Source organism: Schistocerca cancellata, chromosome 9, assembly GCF_023864275.1.
Source record: "Schistocerca cancellata isolate TAMUIC-IGC-003103 chromosome 9, iqSchCanc2.1, whole genome shotgun sequence".
In the NCBI taxonomy this organism is placed as follows: Eukaryota; Metazoa; Arthropoda; class Insecta; order Orthoptera; family Acrididae; genus Schistocerca; species Schistocerca cancellata.
Window position 1 is genome coordinate 437,796,301 of NC_064634.1, and position 9,881 is coordinate 437,806,181.

Here is a 9,881-nt window from a genome sequence, read left to right on the forward strand (position 1 = left end):
TGGCGTGAAATCCTATATAAATTTTCCCCATAGCGGTAAGTTTTCGCCACATCTTGCCGGAGACCTCGGCGACGTGATGGACAACATCCCGTTCCCGAGGTCCCGTTTTGAAACGCAACTTGAACTCATTCTTAAATGTTTCCCATTCTGTATCGTCAAAATTTTGATTATACATAGTTTCGTAGATGTCGCTTTCAGTTAGGGTCACAGGTACGTCATACAGTATCACCAGAGGATTTCTTTTCTTGGGAGGTTCACATTTGATGGCCTTGTTAAGTTTAGAATTGTTTAGTATTTTATCCCTGTCCTCCTCTGTGGCAAGATCTACAACGACTACATTTTTAGTGGCCAATACTTTGTTAATTTTTATTTTATCTCTAGCCGGGTCAATTGTTGTTGTAAAAATTTCTTGTACTTTTTTAATAGTCTGACCAGGCAGGGGTCTTAAGAAGACTGCCGTGTCTGGTTTTTTGGAGATTTTTGCTATTGTTTCTTTAGTTGTTTGGGCTTTTGTAGCGGCTTGCGCCACCACTCCGGCCCATGTCTTGACAGGTTGTTGTCTCAGTCTAGCATTTTCCTTCTCTAGCTCTTCGAGACGCCCCTCGAGCTTCGCGTTTGCAATAGCCCAGGAAGCGAGCTCGTTCTTAATTGCCAAGACCGCAGCCTGGCTTATTTTGCCGTTCTTGACACTAGAGTCTAATATTTGATTTATTCGGCAATGTCTATCATAAACATTCTCATCTTCGTGTCCCACTTTCTCCTGCGAGGTAGGGACAGTAGACACACTCGCCCTCGAAATCGCACAAAGATCACTCGTCTCCTGGTCAGCCATGATTAGTTAGACGAGTGAAAAAGTTGGGAGCCCGTCTCTTGCCCCGGACCGGCTCCTCTGGCATGGGGGGGGGGGGGGGGGGACTTCTGCAGCTCGCCCACCAACCTCGCCCCTAGGTCAAGGGCACAACAGAGCTGCCAGGTTCAGCGCGCCGTTGCCAGCGCACTGGTCCTCGTCGAAGGCCCCGTCGTCGACGATTTCACACGACGCTCCTCGGCAAGTGCACCCCGCACTCCGGAGGGGCGGATGCACCCCTCGCCCTTCGCCGCCTACTAGCCCGAGCTTCCACCTGAAGGCCAAGGACCCACTCCTACTCAGGTGGTGGGTCGGTCCCCCAGTCGTTTGGCGGTCTGGGCCCATCTAACCTAGCCCAGGCGATGTCACCACCTCCTGGGTTAGGCAGAACACGCCCCGGTTACCCAGGGGCGCGGCGAAGCACCCTTGCTGACTCGCGCCGTGATCCCACGCCGACAAACGAGGTCGCCGGCATGCAGAGCACCTGCTGGTCTGTGCCCTGCGAACAGAAAGGGACTGGTGTTCGGTCCCTCGACACAGCTCCCCCTGTGCCACGCACCCTTCGCTTTCGCATCGGGTTGGGTCGCAGCTCTCCCTTTTGACGCAAGGCAGAATGCCAAGCTTGACGTCTGGCACCACGGGAAGGCGGAAAGAGCCACTTGGGAAGGAGAGGCTATGGGAGACGCATCACTTCCCCGAGTGAGGACTGCCGCGGCACGCTCGACGTAAAGCGATACGCTCCAGTACGAGCTTCCGTGCCTTACGGCGCGCCGGTGACGGGCGGGCCCGCACCGAAACGCGCCGTCAAGCGACTGACCTCACGCCAGACTATTTATTATATTTCAAGTTATTTAAAATAAATCGAGTATTTCGTATGTGTTGCAATATGTTTGTGAGTGTGCGTTGGCTTGGAGACATCGCGGGAGCGCTCTAACCAATCACAGCGCTCGTTACTACGATAGGCGACTACCGCAATCAATGGAGAGAATGTAAGGAACTGGCGGAAGAGCATCGGATCGCACAGGACACGAAAGAGTCGCGGAGGGTCGCATGAAATACTTGGAGAGTGTTCAGAAGTTTGCGCGTGGTCACGGGAGATATTTCGTAGTGCCGACCCGTGCACTTGTGAGATTTCCGTCGCTTCTGCAGTGCAAACTTAGTATGCGTTTAGAAGTGAATATCTCGCGAGCTACGTTGTTGTTCATGACTAATTTCGTGAAGCAGGAATCAAGTGTTTTGCAGAAATAAACGGCATTATTAAAAGTACTTCTGCTATCGCACTCATAATTGAAAGTCGTTAAAATAGAACCTGCATATTTTATTTAATTGAGATCTTTTGCTTATAAATTTCAATGTTACATTCAAAATTCGCAATTGCCCAGTGATAGGATACTTCGACCATTCGATTCATGTCTGTATTCATATTGTATACTATAGTATTTGGCATGTAATGCGGCAACTACATATCCCACCCCCTACAAAATGAAACCAGCCAAAACTTTTACTGTTCCATCTCTGTGTCTGAGGGTACGTATTTGAGGGCCACATTTTGCTTTGAAAGCCCGCATAGTTTAGTACAGTTAATTGCGCTTGCATCAAGATTTGTATGAATTACATGAAATGAATAAAAACAATAGAGATGCAAATGTTCAAAATGTTCTTTACCTAAGATGAAGTAACTCTACATATGATATAAATATTAATGTAAAAGACTGTTAAATTTGTTCCTAGTGCTATTTTTAATATTATGAAGATACCTTGGCCGCTGACAGTAATTTAAAAATCACTTTGTTATGTGCAGGATTAGTTAAAGAAAGTAAAAAATGGTGGAACGCGTAGGAAACTTTACTTTCATGGGATGTAATTGTTGCGAAAAGACCGTCTGTGCCGCTGCCGTTTTGCACAGCAAAGAGGATGTGATCGATGTCGTCTCCTGTAGCATCTGTGGGGTCATAAAACAGGGCTGAAATCATTTCACTCCGATGAAGATAGATCGGAAAACTTCCGTTGCTGAATCTCATGCAGTAGGCAGTGGATATCAGCCAGCTGGGTACGTGAACATCACGAAGTCGGGATCTATTTTAGATAATATCTTCCCCTGAAGACCTCAGGCATTATTCAGTCTTTTTGCCATTGTTGAAATAAATTCTGTGATACCGGGTGTACAATTTATAAGGGGAAAGTGAGATCGATTGAAGTTCCGGATTTCGTGGTTTATTTAGCAGGATTAGGGCAAAAATTATGCAGAGGTTCAAGACTTGCTTACAGTAATCAAATTAAACTAGATCTAGCTTGCTTAAATTAAACAGAGGCAAAAGAGTTTTTGCGGAGGATGGACCAGCACAGAAGCCACGTAGAACCTATTGTCAGACAGAAGACCGTAGCAACGTATCTATTATTTCTTGCATGGCATATGCAACATCTTGACGCAAGTTTCGAAACTGTATTGCTAATTTAAAAAAAGAAATGCCGGCACCAGGTGCACTTTGCTTTTTGTTTTAAGTTTTAAAAAGCACAATCGGTTCTGGATCCCAAGGCCATTAGCCAGTGGTAACTAAATAGTATCTAACAACAAAGTACAACGGAGTTAGCCAAATGAAGACGAATGTAGCAATAGGGATCATCAACTACAACCGAAACAAATAAATGTTCAAATCTTATAAAAGCAACAAATTAAAGAAGTTGTGTGAATTAATCCAATAATAAAATACTCTCTAATCCAAATAAAAAATTAAGAAAAATGAAAAAAAAGATGCAAGATGAAGGAATTATCCGAATGGGATGATTTATTCGAGAGAAAAGGCTTGAGGAATCGAGCTAGTCAATAACGCCATGATGTACCTCTTGCTTTCTCGAAAGCAATTATCGAACTTCACATTGACTGACAGAATTGTTGGAGATCATCCTGAGGAATAGTGTGCCAAATTCTCTCCAACAAGCGCATTGTTGTTGTGGCTCTTCAGTTCAGAGACTGGTTTGATGCAGCTCTCCATGCTACTTTATCCTGTTCAAGCCACTTCATCTCCCAGTATCTACTGCAACCTACATCCTTCTGAATCTGCTTAGTGTATTCATCTATTGCTCTCCCTCTACGATTTTCACCCTCCACGTTGCTCTTCAATACTAAATTGGTGATGCCTTGATGCCTCAGAACATGTCCTATCAACCGATCCATTCGTCTAGTCAAATTGTGCCACAAATTCCTCTTCTCCTCAATTCTATTCAATACCTCCTTGTTAGTTATGTGATCTACCCATCTAATCCTCAGCATTCTTCTGTAGCACCACATTTCGAAAGCTTCTATTCTCTTCATGTCAAACTATTTATCGTCCATGTTTCACTTCCACACATGGCTACACTACATAAAAATACTTTCAGAAAGGAATTCCTGACACTTAAATCTATACTCCATGTTCTTCAGAAACGCTTTTCTTGCCATTGCTAATCTACATTTTATATCCTCTCGACCATCATCACTTATTTTGCTCCCAAAATAACAAAACTCATTTACTACTTTAAGTGTCTCATTTCCTAATCTAATTCCCTCAGCATCACCCGACTTAATTCGACTACATTCCATTGTCCTGTTCATCTTATATCCTCCTTTCCAAGACACTGTCCATCGCGTTCAACTGCTCTTCCAAGTCCTTTGCTGACTATGACAAGGTTACAATGTCATCGGTGAACCTTTAAGTTTTTATTTCTTCTTGATGGATTTTAATATCTACTCCGAATTTTTCTTTTGTTTCCTTTACTGCTTGCTTAATACACAGATTGATTAACATCGGGAATAGGCTACTACCCTGTCTCACTCCCTTCCCAATCACTGCTTCCCTTTCATGCCCCTCGACTCTTATAACTGCCATCTGGTTTCTGTACAAATTGTATATAGCCTTTCGCTTCCTGTATTTTGCCTCAGCCGGCTTCAGAATTTGAAAGAGAGTATTCCAGTCAACATTGTCAAAAGCTCTCTCTAAGTGTGCAAATGCTAGAAACGTAGGTTTGCCTTTCCTTAATCTATCATCTAAGATAAGTCGTAGGGTCCATAATGCATCATGTGTTCCAATATTTCTACGGAATCCAAACTTATCTTCCCCGAGGTCGGCTGCTATCAGTTTTTCCATTCGTCTGTAAAGAATTCGCGTTAGTATTTTGCAGCCGTGACTTATCAAACTGATAGTTCGGTAATTTTCACATCTGTCAACACCCGCTTTCATTGGGATCGGAATTATTATATTCTTCTTGATGGGTGAGGGTATTTCGCCTGTCTCATACATCTTGCTTACCAGATGGTAGAGTTTTGTCAGGGCTGGCTCTCCAAAGGCTGTCAGTAGTTCTTATGGAATTTATCTATTCCCGGGGCCTTGTTTAGACTCAGGTCTTTCAGTGCTATGTCAAACTCATCTCGCAGTATCATATGTCCCATTTCGTCTTCATCTGCGTCCTCTTCCATTTCCATAATATTGTCCTCCAGTACATCGCCCTTGTATAGACCCTCTAAATACTCCTTCCACCTTTCTTCTTTCCCTTCTTTGCTTAGAAATGGATTTGGATCTGAGCTCTTGATATTCATACAAGTAGTTCTCGTTTCTTCAAAAGTCTCTTTAATTTTCCTGTAGGCAGTATCTATCTTACCCTTAGTGAGATAAGTCTCTACATCGTTACGTTTGTCCTCTATCCATGTTGCTTAGCCATTTTGTGCAATCCCGAGGTGCTTGGATGTTCCACCCACAATGCTCCAAGCATTCAGAACTGGAAATAGATCCGCAGACCTCGATGGACAAGGTAGGGTTTGGCAAGCACCAAGACAAGCAGTAGAATCTCTTACTGTGTCCGGGCTGGTATTATCTTGCTTAAAGGTAAGCCCAGACGGCTTGCAACAAAACGAAATGTATTATATCGTCGACGTACCGCTATGCTGTGATAGTGCCGCGGATGACAACCACAGCGGTCCTGCTATGAAAAGAAATGGCACCGCTTCCATCACTCCCGGTTGTCGAGTCGTATGACTGGCGATAATCAGGTTGGTATTTCACCTCCGTTCGAGGAGTCTACAGACATTTCTTTGACCTGGAATCTTATTTACTGTAGTAGAACAATGTCTTCAGTGATGAATCCCGCTTCGAGCTCAGATCTGACGGTCAGCGAAGATGGCTGGAGACGCCAAGGACAGTAATGTGACAGCAACCTGACTACTGTCCGCCATACGGCCCGACAACCAGGAGTCATGGTCTGGAGTGGCATTTCATTTCGTAGCACCACCCGTTTGTCTGTCATCCGTGGCATCCTTACAGCACGGCGGTACGTCGACGTTATTCTATGCCATGGTTGTCTTTCATAGCAAGTCATCTTGGGGTTAAATTGCAGTAAAGTAATTGTTCATCCAATTAATTGTTTATCATTTTCTATTATGCTAACATTGCCTAGTTTTCTTATTCCGTTTACTGGCGACACTAACTTCCTGCCTTATTTGCCCGTGAGTGGCAGCAGCAGTGTATCGATAAGTGCACTGTTGTACCATCTCTGCAGCGACCGATAGTATTTCCGGGTCGTCATGTGTCGGCTAGTCAGTGAGCGGGAGACGCACCAGCAGTGCAGTCGCGACGGAGCAGCAGTCGCGGATGGGCCAGCAGTCCAGTCCTTTGGTTGGCGTGGAGCAGCAAGCAAGCTCCCATCCAGCGAAGTCGGGCTGGAACCGCTGGCGACGTGCACCCGCGGTTTGAGTGTGAGGTGCTGCTTGCGAGTGCTACGAAGTTCGTCGCCCACCGATCTTGGACACGAAAGTTTAGTCCTCACTTAACTTACTATCGAGCCTCAACTGTTTACATTTGTTCGTTTGATCTTGGTTGTCGCTTTTTGGACCCTCCCACGAGCAACAACGTGCGTGTATTTAAGTCGGCTAAGATTCCAGCCATCTTCCTGTGAAATTTAACTTAATTTATTTCCTGTAATGGAAGTTCACCAGTGGTATCTTCTGCCTTGTGGACGTTGACGTTCCAGTTACCTGCCCTGGCCGTTGACGTAATTTTAGGAAGTGTATCTTCCTCGTCGTGTGGTTGCTGTTCAGCGCGGCGTGTAGTTCGACAGCTGAGGTGTTGTTGGTCGTTGTGGGCGCCAATATTCTGCGTATCGTGTATTGAAATCTTGTGGTAGTTTTGCTGGTAGTGTGGAGGGGAACTGATTTGGTTGACTGGCCGTTCGGCTGTCTGTCGGTTGGGTTGCCTCCAGATTAAGAAGTCGTTGGACAGGCTGCCTGTCTCACCTAAACGGGCGTTACTGTTACAATCCCAGGCCGACCCCTAGAACTTCTGAGTGCCGTTCCTTGTGTGTTATGTAGTAATTTCCCTGTTTGGATTTTAGTTATTTGGTTGATGTGTAGCTTTCAGCCGAGTATCAATATCTCTTAAATTAATGTTCTTGTCTTACCCTTAGGACATGAGATTGTTATATTTTTATATTCGGCCTCCAGCCGAATTTTACTGGAGAGGTTTTAAGATAAGGCCTTCTGCCTTTTAGATTGAAACTCATTCTAGGTCATAAGCCATTAAACATATTTTGTTGATATGTGGCCTTCATCCGAGTACTAATATCTCTTAAATTAATGTCCTTCTCTTGCCCTTAAGGCATGAGATTGATATTCTTTACTTTATATGAAATGTTTTAAGGTAAGGCCTTCTGTCTTTTGATTGAAACTCCTCTTATTGCTTAATATGCGACCTCCAGCGCAGTTCTGTTCCATTAAAATTAAATTGCTAATGCCTTCAGCCGATTATATTGAAGATTTAGAAAATATTTTGGTTGAAACCTCCAGAAGAATCTTGTATTTCAATTTTGCTTAAGCCTTGTGTCTTGGATTTTGAATGTGGCCTTCAGTCGATCCACAGTTAATCAAAGGAGGTCGATTAAAGTTTTGAGTGTTTTGCATCCTTGTTGTAATACTACGTGTTGAAAAATGAAGTCCGTATGTTGAGTGCAACTGACAGGAACTTATTTTGGCCCCTTTCCACAACCAAATCCGCTCTGTCCTGCTAGCCCAGGCATTTCAGTAATTCTTTCCCGTTCGTGGCGAGAGTATATGCTGCTTGTCTTTGTGCTTGCCAAACCATACGTTGGCTTGCAAGCTCGCCGGATCTCTCTCCAACTGACAACGTTTAGAACATTAGAGGCAGGGCGCTTCAGCCAGCAGGTGGACAGAATTTGGCGTAATACTCCTCACGACATTCTCCACCTCTATCAACAAATACCAAGCCGAATAATGGCTTGCGTAAGTGCCAGAGGTGGAACAAAGCGTTATTAATTAGCTCAATTTGTGAAGCTCTTTTTGCTGAATAAATCATCCAATTTTTCTGGAACTGTAATGATTTGTTTGTCTGTACATTTACCGACTGTCGTCCCGTTCGCATAATTCCTGCGTGCTGCGTCTTTTTTTTATGACTTAGAGTGTAATATTATGTAAACTAATTAATTTTGAGCTACAACTTGTCAACAGACATACTAAAAACACCGTAATAAAATAAATATTGTATTAAGTTGTTTACAAGACTAGGGAAGACGGTGTTACTATGACACAAATGTGTTTTTGTGGATCTCACAGATCCATGAAAGCCAAGAGTGTAGTTTTGGAAGTTATTTAACCACAGGCATGTATAGTCAGTGGATATTATAGTGCGACATTTACGTCCTCCGTCTTACGTTCTGTGTGGAGAGTACTGTACAGCCCGAGAGCCTTTTAGTCTTACTCCGCTTATACCGTACCTGAAGTTACTCTGCACTTAATAATGCTACGTCTCTTGAGATGATAGGTTTAAAACTTCTACCACAGCGCCAATATCAGAAACTGAGGCAGCCGATTTCTTTAGGGATCAACGAACACTCGTCACATGGAAGTTTTGTGTGTTGAGATAAAAAATTCACGACGCCCTCGATAGAGCGAGTGCAGGAAGAATGTCGGAAATAATCGCTTCCGATATAAACTTGCTGATTGTTCTGAAAGAAAGCGAAGGTCACCGATATATATGGAGTGAAAGTAAACAGACACACAATACTTAATCATTCGACTTTTTAAAATTTAATAATACAGTCGTATCTAAAGTAACAAAACACCTATACGTGATTTGTGTGATACTCATCGTTCTGGTGACAATTTATTTACATAAATTAGTCAAACATTTGTAACCAACAACGTATTACTTATTGTTCGTAGTAATGAAGCGCAAATATGCACATTGGAACACCATGAATAAAATATTATCATGTAAATTATAAAACGAACGTTTGTTGATTTTGACTGAATTTACACGAGTCTGTTCTTTGAGGCATAAATAACGTAGTGTAATAATGGTAACGTGCGGTCTACATACCACACATACTTGCGGTCAAATTAATTCAGTGTTCTAGTGCATATCACGGCGTTAATTAGAGCAGCGAGTCCTATATTAACCACTAAGGCATGCCAAAACTGTCAAGCAATGGACACGTGTCACTTTGAAATATGATTTGGTTGTGCATTTCATTTAGGGTATTAACAACACCGGAATAATTTCTTCCGTTCTATCAGTTCTCATACTAATATAAGAACTTTTCGATAACGCCTGAAACAGATATCAGGTGCTTAAGATGAGGTTTCAGATTTATATTATTCAGTACATTTATATTAGAGTCTGTTTGAAAGAAGGAAGGAAAAATAGAGTTTAACGGATAGCCAAGATAAGCGTAAGAGACAAACCACAAGTTAGGTTTATTTCAGCGATGGGGAAGGAAAAAAACCGTGCCATTTCTGTCAAGGGAACCTCCCCATCGCACCCCCCTCAGATTTGGTTATAAGTTGGCACAGTGGATAGGCTTTGAAAAACTGAACACAGATCAACCGGGAAAACAGGAATAAGTTGTGTTGCACTATGAAAAAAATAAGCAAAATATACAAACTGAGTAGGCCATGTGCAAGATAGGCAACATCAAGGATAGTGTGAACTCAGGAGCGCCGTGGTCCCGTGCTTAGCGTGAGCAGTTGAGGAACAAGAGGTCCTTGGTTCAA